Below are 26132 nucleotides of genomic sequence, written 5' to 3' on the forward strand. Positions count from 1 at the left end.
CTTTTCTTAATTCTTCTACGATAAGTTTAATACTTAGAAGGACTCTTAGGCACCTCCTAAGACATCTGAAATACATTCGTAGAATAAAGGTTACGGAGAAAAATAGGATAGACCTTATCTAAAGGTGGCGCCAACTCCATCCATGTGCCATGTGGCTCATGCGCATGGATTTAAATCCACACACCAAGAGAGAGACTCTTAGGCATGTGGTTCCCTGGTTTTTGGAACCCAACAGCAAGCCCAATTAAAACACTTCGAACCCACTTCAAGACCAAATCCAATTTGGCTCAAATTGGTTCTAAATTAGCCCAAATCGGAATCCGATTCGAATTCGATTCGAATCTAAATGCTAGGGTTTGCAACATGTGCTAGCATGTTCAACTTGCAAACATGGTTTAATCAAATTAAACCTATGATCAATTCCCTTTGTGTGTGACCCATTGGGTTTCACATCTAGTCAGCTGTGAGTCTAGGTACAATTTAAACTAATTTGGTTAGAACACAATGTAGTCGATTTAGGTCAAATCAAGCTGAACCATTTTGATCAATCAGAACAGCTTTTAATTAATGATCGAATTAAACTCTTTAATTTAATCAAACTCACAAGACATGATTGACGTCTAACAATGTATCATGTCTACCTGGTAGATATGGAATTTTGATGGAAATACCAAAAATACCCTTCAGTGAAAATTACCGTGCAACTTCATCTTACGATCATCCTACATCCCGAATATAAGTTTGGGTATGAAAAAATGTCAAACCCAATTTTATATTCATATTTCTCTTGATCAAATAATAATGATTTGATTTATAAAATATTAGAAACCATTTTTAATTTTTTTTTTTTATAATGCTTTGATCAAAGTCTTCCTGAATCATTATTTGATTGAAGCAGATAGGATGCGATCTCCTCTTACTAGGAGCGATCGTTTCTATATTGACCTACTCACAACCTTCATAAGCAATCCATCATATCCAGAACATCCCATACATGATTAAATCATGAATGAGTATGATCCAAAATATGGATTCATGCTTATAAGGTTCTATGGCAGTCTCAGGTCAAAAGATTTACATTCACAATTCCCACTATAAGAAAAAATCTGTTGACATGTAGATAAGACTCCATCAGATATTCTTTAATTGGATCAATTCAGTGAATTCATTCTCTAATGAACACTTACATCCTTATATTAGTGTCATACACAAGTAATTATGATATTAATTACCCTCTCTGCCGAGCATACACAGGATGTACCAGTCTTACCAGAATCATTGATCCCCTACTCAATGTTCCATCGACTAGGTGTGGGAAATGTGTCCCAAAAAGCCAATCGTCAAGCTGTTGACGGTTGAGCAACCAAGTATTGTAATTGATTTGTTAATAAATAAAATATATTTGGCATTTTCATCATAAGCTTTCATCTTCTAATGAACTCCGTTGTTATGATGAAGTCCTTAGGACTATTTAAGTTCGATAAAGAGAGGATTTATCGATTAGTCCTTAAAACTGTTCACGACCAAATGATAGGCTGTTAATAAGGACGACAGCTTCTATCAAGCATAGGTCGCTGTAGGCCATATGGGTTGGTTGTCCTCTTAACCAAGGAGTGTGGAGACACTGGTATGGCATATAGGTGAGATGTAAGGGTACATCGTCATTGAACGTGACCAACTCCAGAGCATTCTGCTGTCGAGAATGTCTCTGATGGGATATAGGTATAAGTGTCCCTTAGACTTGAGATCGCCTCAGTGACTTGCAAGCAACTCACTGTGCTTTGGTACTGGACTAACTGAATTTCTAATTCAGGGATGGAAGGCTTCTGGGCACAGTCAAGTACTTGCGAAGTCAGAGTGTGATCGAGATGGGATTGACCACTCCAAGAGTTGGAGAAGAATGAGTCGCTGTATTTCAATTTAGCAAAACCTTGGCCAGGGTAATCCATTAGATGGATTTGATATTTTGAAATACAATGTGGACAACCTGATCAGAGTTGACAGTTGAGCTCTGGGGTGTCCTATGATCATTTTGGTCAAGGGGATGAATTATATGAAAACTATATCCGCATGGGTTCTAAGGATGTTGTTCTACACATTCGACCTATCCGGTCGTCGGGTACCATTGCTAGATGGTCACTTCGATTGGTATAGAAATTTGTTTCTATGCTACCGGCTTAGGTTCGGACCTATGAGGTCATACACATTAGAGTTCATGATCCGATCAGATGGTTGATTAATGATTAAGAATCGTTCTAGGATTAAATGATCAATACGATTGACATTTAACCCAGTGCAAGTGTTGCAGGAGGATCTATTAGCAATTCGATTGCTAATTGGCTTAATTTGATTAAGCCAATGGGCTGAGATTAAGTCTAATTAAATATGATTTAATTAGATTTAGTTTGGGCTTGATTGGATCAAGTCCAATTGGTTTATTGGATAAGCCAAGTGCAAGGAAAAACTAGTCCTAGTTCAACTAGGACTTGGGTCAATCTAATTTCTAATTTGATTAGAAAATTAAATCAGATTTAAATATAATTTAATCTGATTAAATTAGGTTCTTAATTGGGTTAAGACCTATTTTAATTGGATTGATCTAATTTTGATTTGATTTGGTTTGGGAAACCAAATTAAAACAAGTTATGAGACAGAATCCTAGTAGGACTAGGATTCCACCTTGCGCCACATAAACCTTCTCCACGCCCTCTCTCTTATTCAACGCCAATCTCCACTTATTTTGTGCGACAAAAGCCCTCTCCCAGATCTCTCCCACGTTCACAAAAGGTCTCCTCTCTTCTTTCTTACATGGAAGGTGATTTGGATCAAATCTAAAAGGAATAAGTTTGGATTTCGAATTCTATGAGATAGAGATTTAGAAATCCAAAACTCTTTCAATTTTGCACCGAATTTATCCAAATTTTTTTTGGAATTTTCGTGGCTTTTAGGGTTTATATTGTACACCCTTTTCTGGTGATCCATGTACGAAAATATGGAGGAGGTGCTCAAGAGTTGGGCGTCCCTTAACTTGCCATGTTTGGATAAGCCTTGACTAGGTGTTTGACCTAGACAAGGACTCTATCATATCTCTCTATATAAGATGAGTTTCTTTGTGAAATTTTAGGGAGAGATAGATATTTGAGAGACCTTTTTTTCATCCAAAAATCAAAGAGAAATATTTTTGGGTCGTGGAGATATAAAAGATGCAAGTTTGGGTGTCTAGAGAGAAAAACGTGAAGAAGAAGAGGGTCTTCTTCTTGGGTTTTTGTTTTCATATCTTTCCTCCCTCCATCTTGAGTTTTCTGAGAGTGTCTCAGATCTGAAACTCCTCCTTCTACTTTTCATCTTTGGAAGAGTCCAAATCAAGAAGAAGGAGGCACCTGATCAACCATCAAAGAAGGATCAGCGCAGTACTAGCATACTGTGCAGATTTCCTGAAGCAGGACTTCTGATCGAGATTTGTGGCTCGTGTGGACGACTCCTAGAGGCCGAACGCGTGTGCGGCTTGCAACATCATCCTCAAGCCCAGATCAGCAAGGTTAGAACGTCTAACTTGCAAGGTAATAGATCTGATCTATTATTTAATACATACATTAGATATAGCTAGTATAGAAACATGTTGATATGATCAACATGTAGTTCATACTATATTTATATATATTTTAATTTTTGATTTAATGCTATGTAATAATCATGTAATAGGATCTTAGATCTAGGGATTTTCTGATCTTAGAAAATAAATTTTGTTTTATTTTAGTCTTCCGCTGTATGATCTTGAAAAAGTTTCAAGATCTAACCCTCTTTTTCAAGATCTAACCCTGAAACCCTAGATCTGGTTCCTACAATTGGTATCAGAGCCTTGGTTCTTTATTACATGATTATTTATACATGCTTAGATTATTTTTTAGATTAGATCTAATTTATAATCTGATTATTAAATCTGAAATTAAAATTTTAGATCAATCACAAACTGCAAGGTTGTCCTGCTGTAAGGTTTACCCCTTACAGTGCAAAGGTTGTCCTAGTTTGTGTAGATCTATCTTTAATCATAAATTTGTTAGATATGATCTAGATTAAATTTATGATTTATTAGATTTAAAAGATGTTTAAATCTGAAATAAAATCTCTTTGTTAATAATTTTTATGCAAAGAAATTATTTAAAGTTGAAATTGTTTCAATTACATGAACCTGTTTAGATTAGATCTAAAGTAGTTTCATGTTTATTTCACTTGCATCTTGATTATGAATCAAACATGCAATATGATTGGTAGAATCATATTGTAAAATTTTTTACAAATATAAAAATTATTTTTTTTTTGAAAAGCCGAACCCAACCCTCAGCCCAAAACTTAATTAAGAATTAAGAAGTTGTTTGATTAGGTTCTAGGATTGTGAATTGAAGAACCTAAGACACAAATCATAACACATTGGGTTAATGGGTTAGTGGAAATTAGGTCCATTAATTGGGTTAGACCTATGGTTAGATTAAAGATGGACTTAATTAGAGAATTGACTAAATCTAATCAATTGTTGTCTTAGATTAGGTCAAGGATTCTCTAGATCAATTACAATAGTTGTAGTTGGTCAAGTCCATGTCTTTAACGAGAACCAAATGGACTTGATTCTTGGCTAAGCGGTCTAGCACGAACTGTTAGGTTGATCTAATCGAAATTAATTAAACCAGCTGGTGTCTAAGGTAAACCAGACCGGTGGTTTTTAATTGGGAGCCCGCTTACCTGGCCATTCATGATGGTGTCTAAGGCAAGCTTTGGCAGACCCTCCCACTGATCGAACTTACCTGGCCTCTTGGTGAAATTATGTTTTGATCGGATCACTTGACTATTCGAGCTGACCCAAGTCAGCTAGGTAAATCAGTGTGACTGATTTAGGTGCTCCTAGACCAGCCCTTTTAATGGTCTCCCTTAAGCTGACTTGGTGAAGTCAGTGGGAGGATCATGATAAGCTGGTTCATCTGACCTCATCCTCTATATTATTTAATCCTCTAAAATTATTAGGTCCTTAAAATGATAAAGTTATGGAGATAACTGAGTCATAGCCTCCCATTAAGGTGTTTGATAATGAGTCCATGAACTCAATAATCATTGCAGACCCAAAGGCCTGGTGCTTGTTGACTAATGGAATTATCACTCATCATATGATGACTTGGAAGTATCTCTCTAATGGTGGTTAGGTGAGCCAACCAAAGTTGGGCTTAATCATTCGTTGGTTAGATACACCAAGTATGATCATGTTAATGGTTGGACCTAACTGGATCCTTACAGTGGAGGCCAAAGCCTACTGATTAGGTTTCTGGGGCAAAATTAAAATTACTAGAAATTGTTTAGAGAAACAATTGGTTATGAACCTACCCTTAGATGTACATGGGTTGGCCAACCAAAGTTGGGCTTGTGTGCAGTCTAAGTGGATTCTAGTACCCGCTAAGGAATTAGGGTAATTCCTCGAATTGAAGGTAGAGGCTACCAATTCGAATAAAATAGTGGGAGAAACCTTTTGATTAAAGTCCAAATCTTTAGGTTTAATGAATCAATTACTAATTAGGTTATGGTTCTCCTTTGTGCAAATATGGCGACTTCCCTATCGCTCCGATCATTGTTGGACAATGATAAGTTGGTGGGACCCAATTTCGATAGCTGGTACCGAAAGTGAAGATAGTCCTGGAGTATGAACGGATCCTATATGTGATAATGAATCCTGCACCTGAGGAGCCAGCTGTCAATGCACGTGGAACAGTCAGAGACACTTACCAGAAATGGCTCAGTGATCGGATCACGGTGCACTGTATCATGCTGGCTGCTATCATGAGCGACGAGTTCAGTCGCAGATTCGAGACGGCTCAGTCAAAGGACATGCTTCAAGTGTTGGAGGATACCTATGGCACACCCGATGATGTAGAAAGGCACAAGACTAGTTGTGCCATCTTCAACGCCAAAATGCGGGATGGTGTCTCAGTCACTGATCATGTATTGTACATGATCGAGCTGATGGAACGATTGAGCAAGCTCGGCTTTCCCTTGCATGAGCAGCTTGGGGAAGATGCAATACTGAACTCGTTGCCCAAGTCTTATCTCCCATTCCTCACTCATTATAGAATGACAAAGCCTGAAGAGAACTACCACGGGTTACTGGGGTTGCTTCAGAACTTTGAGAAGGATCACCAACTCCTCAAGGAGTCGGTGAACTAAGTGGGAGGTTCATCTTCTAGTTCTCGACCTTTTGAGAAATGGAAGAAGAACAAAAGAAGAAAGTAAAGAAGGTGCAAGTTCAGGCTAGGACATCAGTGCAGAGTCAGACCAAAAAGGTCAAGCCTGATAAGAGTCTATTCTACTGCAAGCACCCTAGATTAGATAGTGTGTCAGATATCTACTTATGGCACTGTAGGCTAGGTCATATAAACAAGAACAGAATAAACAGGTTGACTCAAGAGGGAATCCTCGAAGTTAGTGATTGTGAATCACTTCCAACCTGTGAGTCCTGTCTTGTTGGTAAAATGATCAAGTCACCTTTTACTGAAAAAGGTGAGAGAGCTACTGAGCTCTTGGGCCTAGTACATACTGATGTATGCGGACCCATGAGCACCAGTACTAGAGGTGGATATTTCTACTTCATAACTTTCACGGATGACCTATCCCGATATGGATATCTCTATCTGATGAAACATAAGTCGGATTCATTTGAAATGTTCAAACGATTCCGAAGTGAAGTAGAAAAATAAACTGGGAAGAGTATTAAAACTCTTCGATCTGATCGAGGAGGAGAATACCTTTCTAGTGAATTTCTCACATATCTAGGAGAGAATGGGATTCTCTCCCAATGGACTTCTCTAGGAACACCACAGCATAATGGTGTGTCTGAAAGGAGGAATCGGACTCTGTTAGACATGGTCCGATCCATGATGGGTTTTGCTAGCTTGCCGATATCCTTCTGGGGATATGCACTCGAATCGGCTTGTTATCTATTAAATAGGGTTCCAAGTAAGTCTGTAATTAAGACTCCATATGAGATATGGACGGGACGTAAGCCAGCACTTTCACACCTTAGGGTCTGGGGGTGCTCGGCCTATGTCAAACGATTAGTCACAGACAAACTTGGACCTAGATCTGACAAATGCTCATTCATAGGGTACCCCAAAGAGACAAAAGGATATTTTTTCTAACATGCTGATGAACAAAAGGTGTTCGTCAGCCTTAAGGCAATCTTTTTAGAAAAGGAGTTCCTTGGTGAAGGAACCGTTGCCTCTAAGGTTGAACTTGATGAAGTTCAACAGGTAGAAGGACCGACACCAATAGCTGAACCTGAGTCGGATATGATTAGATTAGATCCGGAGCCCAATATACCTGTATCATTAAGGCGATCCGATAGAGTACCGCGTTAGCCGGACAGATACTACGGTTTCTTGGTCCGGGATGGTGATCCCATCGAACTTGATGAGAATAAGAGGATCCGATCACCTATATGGATGCTATGCAGAGACCTGATTCCGAGAAATGGCTTGAAGCCATGAAATCCAAAATGGAGTCCATGAAGGTTAAAGATGTATGGACATTGGTTGACCCACCTAAAGGGGTTAAACCCATTGGGTGTAAATGGGTCTTCAAAAGGAAGAGGGGCGCAGACAGAAAGGTGGAGACCTATAAAGCCCGTCTGGTTGCCAAGGGATATCGTCAACGTTATGGTATTGACTATGACGAGATATTTTCTCCTGTGGCAATGCTCAAATCTATTCGGATAATGCTTGCAATAGCTGCCCATCTAGATTATGAGATCTGGCAGATGGATGTAAACACAGCTTTTCTTAATGGAGAACTGACCGAAGAGGTGTATATGATACAACCTGAGGGGTTTACATCCACAGATGAGTCCAAGGTGTGCAAGCTTCAGAGATCCATTTATGGATTGAAGCAAGCTTCTCGGAGTTGGAACATGCGTTTTGATAAGGTGATCAAAATGTATGGCTTCATTAAGAATGGAGAAGAGCCCTGCATCTATAAATGGGCAAATGGTCCAGTTGTGGTATTCCTTATCTTGTACATGGATGACATTCTCTTAATCGGGAATGACATCCCCGCACTACAGGGAATAAAAGTTTGGTTGTCATCACAGTTCTCCTTGAAGGACTTGGGTGAAGCATCCTACATCCTAAGGATGAAGATCTATAGGGATAGATCTAAAAGGATGCTTGGGTTATCCCAGTCCATGTACATAGATACTGTGCTGAAGAGGTTCAGCATGGAGAATTCCAAGAAGGGCTATCTACCGATAGGCCAAGGAATTTCTCTCTCTAAGAAGGATTGTCCGACAACTCCTGAAGAGAGAGAGCGTATGAGTAGAGTCCCATATGCTTCAGCCGTGGGATCTATCATGTACGCCATGACATGTACAAGACCAGATGTGGCATACTCACTAGGAGTAGTGAGTAGATACCAATCTGATCCTGGAGAAAACCACTGGAAAGTGGTTAAAGCCATCCTTAAGTATTTGAGAAATACTAAGGACCAATGGTTGGTTTATGGCGAGTCAGATCTGAAACTTGTGGGGTTCACAGACTCCAGCTTCCAATCTGACCATGATGACAGTAGGAGCGTGTCGGGTTATATCTTTACTTTGAATAGTGGAGCCATCTGCTGGAAGAGTTCTAAAAGCATACTGTGGCAAACTCTGTTTGTGAAGCGGAGTATATCGCAGCATCAGATGCTGCGAAGGAAGCTGTGTGGCTGAGGAAATTCATCAACGAGCTCGGAGTAGCACCCTCCCTCGATGGTCCAGTCTTGCTCTACTGTGACAGCACTGGTGCCATAGCTCAGGTGAAGAAATCCAAAGCACATCAGCGGACGAAGCACATCTTGCACCACTTCCACCTGGTCTGGGAGATCGTGGATCGAGGTGATGTCGATCTTCAGAAGATCGACGGAAAGGAGAACCTAGCCGACCCCTTCACTAAAGCCATGGCAATAAAGGAGTTCGACAACTACAAGTCGAAGATGGGTATTAGATACTGTGCCGAGTGGCTTTAGGACAAGTGGAGTTGTTGGGAAATGTATCCCAAAAAGCCAATCGTCAAGCTGTTGATGGTTGAGCAACCAAGTATTGTAATTGATTTGTTAATAAATAAAATATATTTGGCATTTTCATCATAAGCTTTCATCTTCTAATGAACTCCGTTGTTATGATGAAGTCCTTAGGACTATTTAAGTTCGATAAAGAGAGGATTTATCGATTAGTCCTTAAAACTGTTCACGACCAAATGATAGGCTGTTAATAAGGACGATAGCTTCTATCAAGCATAGGTCGCTGTAGGCCATATGGGTTGGTTGTCCTCTTAACCAAGGAGTGTGGAGACACTGGTATGGCATACAGGTGAGATGTAAGGGTACATCATCATTGAACGTGACCAACTCTAGAGCATTCTGCTGTCGAGAATGTCTCTGATGGGATATAGGTATAAGTGTCCCTTAGACTTGAGATCGCCTCAGTGACTTGCAAGCAACTCACTGTGCTTTGGTACTGGACTAACTGAATTTCTAATTCAGGGACGGAAGGCTTCTGGGCACAGTCAAGTACTTGCGAAGTCAGAGTGTGATCGAGATGGGATTGACCACTCCAAGAGTTGGAGAAGAATGAGTCGCTGTATTTCAATTTAGCAAAACCTTGGCCAGGGTAATCCATCAGATGGATTTGATATTTTGAAATACAATGTGGACAACCTGATCAGAGTTGACAGTTGAGCTCTGGGGTGTCCTATGATCATTTTGGTCAGGGGGATGAATTATATAAAAACTATATCCGCATGGGTTCTAAGGATGTTGTTCTACACATTCGACCTATCCGATCGTCGGGTACCATTGCTAGATGGTCACTTCGATTGGTATAGAAATTTATTTCTATGCTACCGGCTTAGGTTCGGACCTATGAGGTCACACACATTAGAGTTCATGATCCGATCAGATGGTTGATTAACGATTAAGAATCGTTCTAGGATTAAATGATCAATACGATTGACATTTAACCCAGTGCAAGTGTTGCAGGAGGATCTATTAGCAATTAGATTGCTAATTGGCTTAATTTGATTAAGCCAATGGGCTGAGATTAAGTCTAATTAAATATGATTTAATTAGATTTAGTTTGGGCTTGATTGGATCAAGTCCAATTGGTTTATTAGATAAGCCAAGTGCAAGGAAAAACTAGTCCTAGTTCAACTAGGACTTGGGTCAATCTAATTTCTAATTTGATTAGAAAATTAAATCAAATTTAAATATAATTTAATCTGATTAAATTAGGTTCTTAATTGGGTTAATACCTATTTTAATTGGGTTGATCTAATTTTGATTTGATTTGGTTTGGGAAACCAAATTAAAACAAGTTATGAGACAGAATCCTAGTAGGACTAGGATTCCACCTTGCGCCACATAAACCTTCTCCACGCCCTCTCTCTTATTCAACGCCAATCTCCACTTATTTTGTGCGACAAAATCCCTCTCCCAGATCTCTCTCACGTTCACAAAAGGTCTCCTCTCTTCTTTCTTACATGGAAGATGATTTGGATCAAATCTAAAAGGAATAAGTTTGGATTTCGAATTCTATGAGATAGAGTTTTAGAAATCCAAAACTCTTTCAATTTTGCACCGAATTTATCCAAATTTTTTTTGGAATTTTTATGGATTTTAGGGTTTACATTGTACATCCTTTTTTGGTGATCCATGCATGAAAATATGGAGGAGGTGCTCAAGAGTTGGGCGTCCCTTAACTTGCCATGTTTGGATAAGCCTTGACTAGGTGTTTGACCTAGACAAGGACTCTATCATATCTCTCTATATGAGATGAGTTTATTCATGAAATTTTAGGGAGAGATAGATATTTGAGAGACCTTTCTTCCATCGAAAAATCAAAGAGAAATACCTTTGGATCGTGGAGATATAAAAGATGCAAGTTTGGGTATCTAGAGAGAAAAACGTGAAGAAGAAGAGGGTCTTCTTCTTGGGTTTTTGTTTTCATATCTTTCCTCCCTCCATCTTGAGTTTTTTGAGGGTGTCTCAGATCTGAAACTCCTCCTTCTACTTTTCATCTTTGGAAGAGTCCAAATCAAGAAGAAGGAGGCACCTGATCAACCATCAAAGAAGGATCAGCGCAGTACTAACATATTGTGCTGATTTCCTGAAGCAGGACTTCTGATCGAGATTCATGGGCTCGTGTGGATGACTCCTAGAGGTCGGACGCGTGTGCGGCTTGCAACATCATCCTCAAGCCCAGATCAGCAAGGTTAGAACGTCTAACTTGCAAGGTAATAGATCTGATCTATTATTTAATACATACATTAGATGTAGCTAGTATAGAAACATGTTGATATGATCAACATGTAGTTCATACTATATTTATATATATTTTAATTTTTGATTTAATGCTATGTAATAATCATGTAATAGGATCTTAGATCTAGGGATTTTCTGATCTTAGAAAATAAATTTTGATTTATTTTAGTCTTCCGCTGTATGATCTTGAAAAAGTTTCAAGATCTAACCCTCTTTTTCAAGATCTAACCCTGAAACCCTAGATCTGGTTCCTACACTAGGAATATTTAAAATTAGAGTTTTAAGATTTTAGGTCTCACTTGGTATGATCGCATCATAATCCTAAAACTATAGCCCTAATTTATGGGGTTCATCAAAATAAGATGCAGCATATGATGAACTAAATGCCTTTATTTATTTAAAACATCAGTACATGAGTTGTCGGGAGACACAAAATATCCATCTATTTATACATTTTGATTGACTTATAGGGCATATTCCTTTCAACCACGACTCCCTCGACTCCAGCTTCTCCGGCGCAGGCGAATTTTTGCACCAACAAGGTCCATTAATTGGGTTAGACCTAAGGTTAGATTAAAGATGTACTTAATTAGAGAACTGACTAAATCTAATCAATTGTTGTCTTAGATTAGGTCAAAGATTCTCTAAATCAATTACAATAGTTGTAGTTGGTCAAGTCCATGTCTTTAACGAAAACCAAATAGACTTGATTCTTGGCTAAGTGGTCTAGCATGAACTGTTAGGTTGATCTAATCGAAACTAATTAAACCAATTGATGTCTAAGGTAAACCAGACTGGTGGTTTTTAATTGACAGCCCACTTACCTGACTATTTCTGATGGTGTCTAAGGCAAGCTTTGGCAGACCCTCCCATCGATCGAACTTACCTGGCCTCTTGGTGAAATTATATTTTGATCAGATCACTTGACTATTCAAGCTGACCCATGTCAGTTAGGTAAATCAGTGTGACTGATTTAGGTGCTCCTAGACCAGCCCTTTTAATGGTCTCCCTTAAGCTGACTTAGTGAAGCCAGTGGGAGGATCATGATAAGCTGGTTCATCTGACCTCCTCCTCTAAATCAATTAAATCATCTAAAATTATTAGGTCCTTAAAATGAAATAGTTATGATGATAACTAGATCAAAGCCTCTCATTAAGTGGATGATAATGGGTCCATCAGTTGGATAATTATTAGAGGCCCAAAGGCCTGGTGCTTATCGGCTGATGGAATTATCATTCATAATATGATTTCTTGACTACATCTTTCTAAATAGTGGTTAGGTTAGCCAACCAAAGTTGGGCCTAATCATTCATTGGCTAGATGGGCCAAGTATGGTCATGTTGTTGGGAATAGTGTCCCAAAGCCAATCATCAGCCTGTTGATGGTTGTGCTCATTTTTGTATATGTATATGAATTATGAATTAATAAAAATTATTTTGATATTTTTTATCGCAAAATATTTCATCTTCTAATGAACTCCTATGTTGTGGTGAAGTCCTTAAGACTATTTAGACTCGACAAAGGAGGATTTATCATTTAGTCCTTAAATCTGTTCGCGATCAAATGATACGTTGTTACCAAGGACTACAACATTTATCAAGCAAAGGTCGTTGTGTGCCATATAGGTTGGTTGTCCTCTTAACCAATGAGTGTGGAGACACTGGTATGGCATACAGGTAAGATATAAGGGTACATCTGCACTGAACGTGACCGACTCCGGAGCTATTTCTGCTGTCAAGATTTGCTCTGATGGAATATGGGTATAAATGTTCCTCCGACCTGAGACCGCCATGGTGACTTGCAAGCAACTCACTGCACTTAGGCACTAGACTACCTAAATTTTTAATTCAGTGATGGAAGGCTGCTGGGTGTAGTCAAGTACTTGACTTGTCGGTGCGTGTGTCAAGATGGGATTGACCACTCCAGTTTAGAAGCAGTGTACAGTCATATTTTAATTTAGCAAAACCTTGACCAGGGTAGTCCTTGTGAGGAGTCACAGGACTGTTTGAGTTGAGCACGATTCGGATGATCTGATCAGGGTTGACAGTTTAACCTTGTGTCGTCCTAAACACAGAGGTCAAAAGGTTGAATTATACAGTAACCATATTCACGTTGGTTCTGAGTGTTGTGATTGTGACCATTCGACCTATTCGATCATCAGATACCATTGTTAGATGGTCACTTCGATTAGTATAGGAATTGGTTCCTGTGCTACCGACTTAAGTTCGAACTTGTGGGGTCACACACATTAAAGGTTCTTATCTGATCTAATGGCTGATGTAGAATCCTACATATTTGGGACTTAGTGATCGAGAATCAGGATTCTCTAATCATGAGTTCCATACATTATGGGTACCGGGGTCAAGAGTCCCACTGGTTGGGATTTTTCGATCAGGGTTACATATCAAAGAATTCTGATGCCCGATTACCCATCAGATTTGGATTCAATATTTATGAGAAGTTTAATTAGTGATTTGATCTCTAATTAACTCAATTTGATTGAGTAATTATTTTTGGATCAAGTCCAATTGAATTGGATTCAGTTGGGTTTGACCCGATTAGGTTAAGAGTTGACCTAATCATCGAGATGGTTTGGTCCCTGATTTGATCAGGGGTTGGGCTTAATCAATTCCTGATTTGATTAAAATTTTATTGAGCCTAATTAAATCTAATTAAGTTGGATTTAAATTAGTCTAATTGGATCTAACTTATTTGGTTCAATTAGGTTGGTTTAAATAATTAAACCACCTTGACCCAATCTCCATGCGCCACCTCACTTCCATTGCACCCATTTGGATTCATGAGAAGGAACTTCTCATGAATTTTTTCCTCACGCCAAGCCCTCTCCATGCCCCACTTTAATGTGCCAAGTGGATGGATAAGGATGATTGGTTGGCCATTCAAATTAAAAATAAAGTTTGAATTTGAATGGGCAATCAATCTTTGCACCTTATCCCTTTTTTTACGCCCTATTTATTACATGAGAAGAGGTTTCTCATGATATCACTCCATGCACAATTTAAGCCACACCTCACGGCTTTAGTGGATAAGAGATGAGTTGGTGTCCATTTGAATTCAAAATTTGATTTGAATTCAAATATGCAATTACTTATCTTTATCCTTTCTTTTGGATAAGACGTTTGATGTTGTTATAAAAGGATGAGAAGAGTGGGGCATGCAAGAAGAAGTTTTTTGGAGAAAAATTTTGGGGCATGAGAAGTCTTGTGCATGAGAAGAAAGTCCATATCCTTCCAAGAGAAAAAGAAAGAAAAGAAAGAAAAGTGGGTGCAAGGTTTCCGGTGAGTTTCCTAGAATTTTAGCCTGGGGTTCGAAAGGTAAGAAAGTGAGCTATGAGTGTCGTGAGCCCACAAAATCTCAGAGAGATCTTCAACATCCTCTCAAGCATGTCTGTTGATGATCTGAAGTGTCCGAAGAATCAACAGACATCAATCGAAGGAGTTCGATCAGCATCCACCGTCAAAAGGGCTCTACAACGAGCTAGCACTCGTGAGGAGTCGATCAGACCGAGAGCTTCATGTGGATGATCCACAGAGGCCAGACATACTGTGTAGCTGCATTATGATGATCAGACTCTCTCGATGATGATCAGATTGCGACGATCTACTACCCGCACAAAGGTATTGTGTTCTGAACACATTACAGTAAAGTGTTTACTGTTTGAATTTAAATTTCAAATTTAAATGAATGCATACTATATATCATATTTAGATCCTAGTATTGGGTAAATTCATGTTAAGTAATTAGATTAATTAATATCTTTCCACTGTAAAATCATAATTTTGAAAAATTTTTAAAGTTACCATTTTACCCCAGCACTGATTTTTCCCACAAATGATATCAGGGTGGGTTCTTAGATATGATATATATATTTACATGCATAGATTAACTTATAATCTAAAGGTTTAAATTTGAAATTTGAAATTCAAAATTCAAAATTTGAATTTTGAAAGTTGTTCGAAATTTAAAATTCAAAAAAATTTAAAATTTAAATTTTGAATTTTGAAATTTGAAATTCAAAATTTAAAAATTTAAAATTCTAAATTTGAAATTTGAAATTTGGGTGAAATTTCAAATTTGAAATTCAAAATTTAATATTCAAAATTTTAAAATTTAAAATTTGAAATTTGTTTAAAATTTGAAATTCAAAATTTAAAATTTGAAATTTGAAATTTGAAATTTAAATTTTAAAATTGGTATATTTAGATATACTTGATCCAAGTAGCAAGTAATCGAATTGGGTTGGTTGCCATGGCCATCCGGTCATAGGAGAAAAGTAGGGTTTAAAGGCCCTCTCCTTCCATTCGATGGGTCTCCTATGGCGGTAAGGGTGCCGCTGCAATTATATCTCATGCAGATGAAGCAGCGAAAGAAATTAATTGTAAAGGTTCAATTGTAAAATTTATCATGAATGTGTTAGATTAGATCTAAAAGAATATTCATGATTTATTTTGATTGAGTTATTTTCTGTTATGTAATTAGCAATAGGATTGCTATTTATGAAATATGCTGATCTATTTGTGAAATAAGTCAACATATTTGATGAACAAAAAATAAAATCTTTCAAATTTAAAAATTATTTTCGAAATGCCAAACCCTGACCCATCAGCCCAAATACTTAATTAAAAGAATTAAGTATTGTCTAGTAGGTCTAGAATTGTGAATTAAGACCTAAAACAATTGCATAAACTTGTAGATCAATGGGTTAGATGGATTAGGTCCATAATTGGGTTAGACTTAAGGTTAGCTTAAAGAAATGGACTAAATTAGAGTAATTGGTCAAATCTAATCAAAAGTTGAATTAGATTAGGTCAAGGATACTCTAGACTCAACTCTAATAGTTGTAGTTGAATGGGTCCATGTCTTTAACTAGACCAAGATGGACTTAATTCATGGCTATGCAGTGGAACTCTATTTAATAAGTTGATCAAATTAAAACTAATGAACCGGTTGGTGTCTAAGGTAAGTTTGGCATTTTGACCAGTGGTTTTTAAGCGGGAGCTACTCGTAGTGATTTGATCTCTGACGAGTTAATGGCTTATCCCCACCACTGATCTCACTTACCTGGCCAACCTGGTGAATTAGATTTTGATTAGATCACTTGGTGATTAGGGCTCACCCATGTCATTAGGTAAATCAGTTTGACTGATTTAGGTGCTCCTAATGCTAGCTTTAATTAAATCTTTTTTTTAATCTGACTTGGTGAAGTCAGTGAGAGGATTAAAATTGGCTGGATATTTTTTTCTCAACTATCCTTTAATAAAATCTTCAAAAATTATTAGGTCCCTAAAAATGATTAAGTTATATTGATAACTAAGTCATAGCCTCCTATTAAGTGAGTGATAATGAGTCCATTAGTTTAATAATCATTGGAGGCCCAAAGGCCTGGTGCTTATTGACTAATAGAATTATCATTCATAATATGATAATTTGGTTTGAGTCTTTTTGATGGTGGTCAGGTTGGCCGGCCAAAGTCGGGCCTGATCGTTTATTGGTCCGATTCACTAAATCAAATCATGTTAATGGTTGGACCTAACCAGATCTTTTCAGTGGAGGCCAAAGCCTACTGATTAGGTTCTGGGGCAAAATCAATTACTAGAAGTTGTTTAGAGAAACAACTGGTTATGAACCTACCCATAGATGCACATGGGTTGACCAACCAAAGTTGGGCTCGTGTGTAGTCTGTGTGAATTCTAATACCCACTAAGGAATTAAAGTAATTTCTTGAATTGGAGGTTGAGGCTACCAGTTCGTAAAAATACTGGGAGAAACTTTAGACTAAAGTCCAAGTCTTTAGTATTTATAATTTATGTACTAATAAAGGTCTGGTTTTTCTTTATGCAGCTATGGCCACTACCCTGTCCCTCCGATCATTATTAGATAATGACAAGCTCATGGGATCCAATTTTGATAGCTGGTATCGAAAATTAAAAATCATCCTTGAGCATGAGCGGATCCTTTATGTAGTAACGGATCCGACACCTGAGGAGCCAGCCCCGAACATTAAAGGGACGGTCCGAGACACTTATCAAAAGTGGCTCAATGACCGCACCACCGTTCGGTGCATTATGCTGGCGGTAATGAATGATGAGTTCAGCCGCAGGTTCGAGAATGTCCAGCCACAAGAGATGCTTCAAATGTTGAACGACTCCTTTGGCACACCTGACGATGTTGAAAGGCACAAAACTAATTGTGCCATTTTCAATGCTCGGATGAGGGATGGAGCCTCAATCACTGATCATGTACTATACATGATTGAAATGATTGAGCGCCTAACTAAACTGGGCTTTCCCTTGCACGAGCAGCTCGATAAGGATGCGATCCTTAATTCATTGCCCAAGTCCTTCCTCCCCTTCCTTACTCATTTTCGGAAGACAAAGCCTGCAGTGAACTACCACGGTTTGTTGGGGTTGCTGCAGAACTTTGAGAAGGATCACCAGCTCCATAAGGAGTTGGTGAATATTGTGGGAGGGTCTTCTTCTGGTCGTCGACCCTTTAAGAAAGGGAAGAAGAAGAACAAGAAGAAGAAGAATAAGAAGGTACAGCTGCATGCTGGGACATCTGCACAAGGTCAGACCAAGAAGCGCAAGCCCGACCAGAGCCGGGCGGAGTGCTTCTTTTGCAAGAAGCAGGGGCACTGGAAGAGGAACTATTCTCTATACATTGCATCCCTGGACCCGAACAGGCCGAAGAAGAAGCAAGGTACTTATATGATAACACCTTGCAACTTTTCCATTTGTGATACTACTGCCTGGGTATTGGATACCGGAAGCCCTTATCATATTTGCAATTCGATGCAAGGTCTGCAGGTCAGTAGGAGATTTAATGAAGGTGAGAGATTCCTGAACGTTGGGGATGGAAGCAGAGTTCTAGTTCTAGCATTAGGAATCATGTGTAGGAACCAGATCTAGGGTTTCAGGGTTAGATCTTGAAACTTTTTCAAGATCACACAGCGGAAGACTAAAATAAATCAAAATTTATTTTTTAAGATCAGAAAATCCCTAGATCTAAGATCCTATTAAATGATTATTACATAGCATTAAATCAAAAATTAAAATATATATAAATATAGTATGAACTGCATGTTGATCATATCAACATGTTTCTATACTAGCTACATCTAATGTATGTATTAAATAATAGATCAGATCTATTACCTTGCAAGTTAGACACTCTAACCTCGCTGATCCGGGCTTAAGGATGATGTTGCAAGCCGCACACGCATCCGGCCTCTAGGAGTCGTCCACACGAGCCCACGAATCTCGATCAGAAATCCTGCTTCAGGAAATCAGCACAGTATGCTAGTACTGCGCTGATCCTTCTTTGATGGTTGATCAGGTGCCTCCTTCTTCTTGATTTGGACTCTTCCAAAGATGAAAAGTAGAAGGAGGAGTTTCAGATCTGAGACACTCTCAAGAAACTCAAGATGGAAGGAGGAAAGATATGAAAATAAAAACCCTAGAAGAAGACCCTCTTCTTCTTCACGTTTTTCTCTCTAGATACCCAAACTTGCATCTTTTAAATCTCCACGACCCAAAGGTATTTCTCTCTGATTTTTGGATGGCAGAAAGGCCTCTCAAATATCTATCTCTCCTTAAAATTTCACGAAGAAACTAATCTTATATAGAGAGATATGATAGAGTCCTTGTCTAGGTCAAACACCTAGTCAAGGCTTATCCAAACATGGCAAGTAAAGGGACGCCCAACTCTTGAGCACCTCCTCCCTATTTTCGTGCATGGATTACCAGAAAAGGGTGTCCAATATAAACCCTAAAAGCCACGAAAATTCCAAAAAAAATTTGGATAAATTCGGTGCAAAATTGAAAGAGTTTTGGATTTCTAAAACTCTATCTCATAGAATTCGAAATCCAAAATTATTCCTTTTAGATTTGATCCAAATCACCTTCCATGTAAGAAAGAAGAGAGGAGACCTTTTGTGAACGTGGGAGAGATCTGGGAGAGGGCTTTTGTGCACAAAATAAGTGGAGATTGGCGTTGAATAAGAGAGAGGGCATGGAGAAGGCTTATGTGGCGCAAGGTGGAATCCTAGTCCTACTAGGATTCTGTCTCATGACTTGTTTTAATTTGGTTTTCCAAATCAAATCAAATCAAAATTAGATCAACTTAATTAAAATAGGTCTTAATCTAATTAAGAATCTAATTTAATCAGATTAAATTAGATTTAAATCTGATTTAATTTTCTAATCAAATTGAAATTAGATTGACCCAAGTCCTAGTTGAACTAGGACTAGTCTTTCCTTGCACTTGGCTTATCCAATAAACCAATTGGACTTGATCCAATCAAGCCCAAACCAAATCTAATTAAATCATATTTAATTAGACTTAATCTCAGCCCATTGGCTTAATCAAATTAAGCCAATTAGCAATCAAATTGCTAATCGATCCTCCTGCAACACTTGCACTGGGTTAAATGTCAATCGTATTGATTATTTAACCCTATAATGATTCTTAATCGTTGATCAACCATCCGATCGGATCATGAACTTAATGTGTGTGACCTCATAGGTCCGAACCTAAGCTGGTAGCATAGAAACAAATTCCTATACCAATCAAAGTGACCATCTAGCAATGGTACCCGACATCCGGATAGGTCGAATGTATAGAACAACATCCTTAGAACCCATGCGGATATAGTTTTCATATAATTCATCCCCTTGACCAAAATGATCATAGGACACCCCAGAGCTCAACTGTCAACTCTGATCAGGTTGTCCACATTGTATTTCAAAATATCAAATCCATCTGATGGATTACCCTGGCCAAGGTTTTGCTAAATTGAAATACAGCGACTCATTCTTCTCCAACTCTTGGAGTGGTCAATCCCATCTCGATCACACTCTGACTTCGCAAGTACTTGACTGTGCCCAGAAGCCTTCCGTCCCTGAATTAGAAATTCAGTTAGTCCAGTACAAAAGCACAGTGAGTTGCTTGCAAGTCATTGAGGCGATCTCAAGTCTAAGGGACACTTATACCTATATCCCATCAGAGACATTCTCGACAGCAGAATACTCTGGAGTTGGTCACGTTCAATGACGATGTACCCTTACATCTCACCTGTATGCCATACTAGTATCTCCACACTCCTTGGTTAAGAGGACAACCAACCCATATGGCCTACAGCGACCTATGCTCGATAGAAGCTGTCGTCCTTATTAACAGCTTATCATTTGGTCGTGAATAGTTTTAAGGACTAATCGATAAATCCTCTCTTTATCGATCTTAAATAGTCCTAAGGACTTCATCATAACAACGGAGTTCATTAGAAGATGAAAGCTTATGATGAAGATGCCAAATATATTTTATTTATTAACAAATCAATTACAATACTTGGTTGCTCAACCGTCAACAGCTTGACGATTGGCTTTTTGGGACACATTTCCCAACAACTCCCACTTGTCCTAAAGCCACTCGGCACAGTATCTAATACCCATCTTCGACTTATGGTTGTCGAACTCCTTTATTGCCAGGGCTTTAGTGAAGGGGTCGGCTAGGTTCTCCTTTCCGTCGATCTTTTGAAGATCGACATCACCTCGATCCACGATCTCCCAGACCAGGTGGAAGCGGTGCAAGATGTGCTTCGTCCGCTGATGTGCTTTGAATTTCTTCACCTGAGCTATGGCACCAGTGCTGTCACAGTAGAGCAAGACTGGACCATCAAGGGAGGGTGCTACTCCGAGCTCGTTGATGAATTTTCTCAGCCACACAGCTTCCTTCGCAGCATCTGATGCTGCGATATACTCCGCTTCACAAACAGAGTCCGCCACAGTATGCTGCTTGGAACTCTTCCAGCAGATGGCTCCACCATTCAGAGTAAAGATATAACCCGACACACTCCTGCTATCATCATGGTCAGATTGAAAGCTGGAGTCTGTGAACCCCATAAGTTTCAGATCTGACTCGCCATAAACCAACCATTGGTCCTTAGTATTTCTCAAATACTTAAGGATGGCTTTAACCACTTTCCAGTGGTTTTCTCCAGGATCAGATTGGTATCTACTCACTACTCCTAGTGAGTATGCCACATCTGGTCTTGTACATATCATGGCGTACATGATAGATCCCATGGCTGAAGCATATGGGACTCTACTCATACGCTCTCTCTCTTCAGGAGTTGTCGGACAATCCTTCTTAGAGAGAGAAATTCTATGGCCTATCGGTAGATAGCCCTTCTTGAAATTTTCCATGCTGAACCTCTTCAGCACAGTGTCTATGTACATGGACTGGGATAACCCAAGCATCCTTTTAGATCTATCCCTATAGATCTTCATCCCTAGGATGTAGGATGCTTCACCCAAGTCCTTCATGGAGAACTGTGATGACAACCAAACTTTTATTCCCTGTAGTGCGGGGATGTCATTCCCGATTAAGAGAATGTCATCCACGTACAAGACAAGGAATACCACAACTGGACCATTTGCCCATTTATAGATGCAGGGATCTTCTCCATTCTTAATGAAGCCATACGTTTTGATCACCTTATCAAAATGCATGTTCCAACTCCGAGAAGCTTGCTTCAATCCATAAATGGATCTCTGAAGCTTGCACACCTTGGACTCATCTGTGGATGTAAACCCTTCAGGTTGTATCATATACACCTCTTCAGTCAGCTCTCCATTAAGAAAAGCTGTCTTTACATCCATCTGCCAGATCTCATAATCTAGATGGGTAGCTATTGCAAGCATTATCCGAATAGATTTGAGCATTGCCACAGAAGAAAATGTCTTGTCATAGTCAATACCATAACGTTGATGATACCCCTTGGCAACCAGACGGGCTTTATAGGTCTCCACCTTTCCGTCTGTGCCCCTCTTCCTTTTGAAGACCCATTTACACCCAATGGGTTTAACCCCTTTAGGTGGGTCAACCAATGTCCATACATCGTTGACCTTCATGGACTCCATTTCGAATTTCATGGCTTCAAGCCATTTCTCGGAATCAGGTCTCTGCATAGCATCCATATAGGTGATCGGATCCTCATTATTCTCATCAAGTTTGATGGGATCACCATCCCGGACCAAGAAACCGTAGTATCTGTCCGGCTGACGCGGTACTCTACCGGATCGCCTTAATGGTACAGGTATATTGGGCTCCGGATCTGATCTAATCATATCCGACTCAGGTTCAGCTATTGGTGTCGGTCCTTCTACCTGTTGAACTTCATCAAGTTCAACCTTAGAGGCAACGGTTCCTTCACCAAGGAACTCCTTTTCTAAAAAGATTGCCTTAAGGCTGACGAACACCTTTTGAACATCAGCATGGTAGAAAAAATATCCTTTTGAATCTTTGGGGTACCCTATGAATGAGCATTTGTCAGACCTAGGTCCAAGTTTGTCTGTGACTAAGCGTTTGACATAGGCCGGGCACCCCCAGACCCTAAGGTGTGAAAGTACTGGCTTACACCCTATCCATATCTCATATGGAGTCTTAATTACAGACTTACTTGAAATCCTATTTAACAGATAACAGGCCGATTCGAGTGCATATCCCCAGAAGGATATCAGCAAGCTAGCAAAAAACCCATCATGGATCGGACCATGTCTAACAAAATCCGATTTCTCCTTTCAAACACACCATTATGCTGTGGTGTTCCTGGAGGAGTCCATTGAGAGAGAATCCCATTCTCTCCTAGATATGTGAGAAACTCACTAGAAAGGTATTCTCCTCCTCGATCAGATCGAAGAGTTTTAATACTCTTCCCAGTTTATTTTTCTACTTCACTTCAGAATCGTTTGAACATTTCAAATGAATCCGACTTATGTTTCATCAGATAGACATATCCATATAGGTATAGGTCATCCGTGAAAGCTATGAAGTAGAAATATCCACCTCTAGCACTGGTGCTCATGGGCCCACATACATCAGTATGTACTAGGCCCAAGAGCTCAGTAGCTCTCTCACCTTTTCCAGTAAAAGGTGACTTGATCATTTTACCAAGAAGACAGAACTCACAGGTTGGAAGTGATTCACAATCACTGACTTTGAGGATTCCCTCTTGAGTCAACCTGTTTATTCTGTTCTTATTTATATGACCTAGCCTCCAATGCCATAAGTAGATATTTGACACACTATCTAATCTAGGGTGCTTGCCAGTAGAATAGACTCTTATCAGGCTTGATCTTTTTGGTCTGGCTCTGCACAGATGTCCCAGCCTGAACTTGCACCTTCTTGATTTTCTTCTTCTTGTTCTTCTTTCCTTTCTCAAAGGGTCGAGAACCAGAAGATGAACCTCCCACTGAGTTCACTGAGTTCACCGACTCCTTGAGGAGTTGGTGATCCTTCTCAAAGTTTTGAAGCAACCCCATTAACCCATGGTAGTTTACTTCAGGCTTTGTCATTCTATAATGAGTGAGGAATGGGAGACAAGACTTGGGCAGCGAGTTCAGTATTGCATCTTTCCCAAGCTGCTCATGCAAGGGAAAGCCGAGCTTGCTCAATCGTTCCATCAGCTCGATCATGTACAATACATGATCAGTGATAGAGACTCCATCCTGTATTTTGGCGTTGAAGATGGCACAACTAGTCTTGTGCCTCTCTACGTCATCGGGTGTGCCAAAGGTATCCTCCAACACTTGAAGCATGTCCTTTGGCTGAGCCGTCTCGAATCTGCGACTGAACTCGTCACTCATGATAGCAGCCAGCATGATACAGCGCACCGTGGTCCGGTCACTGAGCCACTTCTGGTAAGTATCTCTGACTGTTCCACGTGCATTGATAGCTGGCTCCTCAGGTGCAGGATCCATTATCACATATAGGATCCGTTCATGCTCCAGGACTATCTTCAACTTTCGGTACCAGCTACCGAAGTTGGGTCCCACCAACTTATCATTGTCCAACAATGATCAGAGCGATAGGGAAGTGGCCATATTTGCACAAAGGAGAACCATAACCTAATTAGTAATTGATTCATTAAACCTAAAGATTTGGACTTTAATCAAAAGGTTTCTCCACTATTTTATTCGAATTGGTAGCCTCTACCTTCAATTCGAGGAATTACCCTAATTTCTTAGCGGGTACTAGAATCCACTTAGACTGCACACAAGCCCAACTTTGGTTGGCCAACCCATGTACATCTAAGGGTAGGTTCATAACCAATTATTTTTCTAAATAATTTTTAGTAATTTTAATTTTGCCCCAGAAACCTAATCAGTAGGCTTTGGCCTCCACTGTAAGGATCCAGTTAGGTCCAACCATTAACATGATCATACTTGGTGTATCTAACCAACGAATGATTAAGCCCAACTTTGGTTGGCTCACCTAACCACCATTAGAGAGATACTTCCAAGTCATCATATGATGAGTGATAATTCCATTAGTCAACAAGCACCAGGCCTTTGGGTCTGCAATGATTATTGAGTTCATGGACTCATTATCAAACACCTTAATGGGAGGCTATGACTCAGTTATCTCCATAACTTTATCATTTTAAGGACCTAATAATTTTAGAGGATTTAAATAATATAGAGGATGAGGTCAGATGAACCAGCTTATCATGATCCTCCCACTGGCTTCACCAAGTCAGCTTAAGGGAGACCAGGGCTGGTCTAGGAGCACTAAATTAGTCACACTGATTTACCTAGCTGACATGGGTCAGCTCGAATAGTCAAGTGATCCGATCAAAACATAATTTCACCAAGAGGCCAGGTAAGTTCGATCAGTGGGAGGGTCTGCCAAAGCTTACCTTAGACACCATCATGAATGGCCAGGTAAGCGGACTCCCAATTAAAAACCACCGGTCTGGTTTACCTTAGACACCAACTGGTTTAATTAGTTTTGATTAGATCAACCTAACAGTTCGTGCTAGACCGCTTAGCCAAGAATCAAGTCCATTTGGTTCTCGTTAAAGACATGGACTTGACCAACTACAACTATTGTAATTGATCTAGAGAATCCTTGACCTAATCTAAGACAAAATTGATTAGATTTAGTCAATTCTCTAATTAAGTCCATCTTTAATCTAACCATAGGTCTAACCCAATTAATGGACCTAATTACCACTAACCCATTAACCAAATGTGTTATGATTTGTGTCTTAGGTTCTTCAATTCACAATCCTAGAACCTAATCAAACAACTTCTTAATTCTTAATTAAGTTTTGGGCTGAGGGTTGGGTTCGGCTTTTCAAAAAATAATTTTCATATTTGTAAAACAATTTTACAATATGATTCTACCAACCATATTGCATGTTTGATTAATAATCAAGATGCAAGTGAAATAAACATGAAACTACTTTAGATCTAATCTAAACAGGTTCATGTAATTGAAATAATTTCAACTTTAAATAATTTCTTTGCACAAAAATTATTAACAAAGAGATTTTATTTTAGATTTAAACATCTTTTAAATCTAATAAATCATAAATTTAATCTAGATCATATCTAATAAATTTATGATTAAAGATAGATCTACACAAACTAGGACAACCTTTGCACTGTAAGGGGTAAACCTTACAGCAGGACAACCTTGCAGTTTGTGATTGATCTAAAATTTTAATTTCAGATTTAATAATCAGATTATAAATTAGATCTAATCTAAAAAATAATCTAAGCATGTATATATAATCATGTAATAAAGAACCTAGGCTCTGATACCAATTGTAGGAACCAGATCTAGGGTTTCAGGGTTAGATCTTGAAACTTTTTCAAGATCACACAGTGGAAGACTAAAATAAATCAAAATTTATTTTCTAAGATCATAAAATCCCTAGATCTAAGATCCTATTACATGATTATTACATAGCATTAAATCAAAAATTAAAATATATATAAATA

The sequence above is a fragment of the Elaeis guineensis genome, chromosome 8, assembly GCF_000442705.2.
Source record: "Elaeis guineensis isolate ETL-2024a chromosome 8, EG11, whole genome shotgun sequence".
Classification (NCBI taxonomy): Eukaryota; Viridiplantae; Streptophyta; class Magnoliopsida; order Arecales; family Arecaceae; genus Elaeis; species Elaeis guineensis.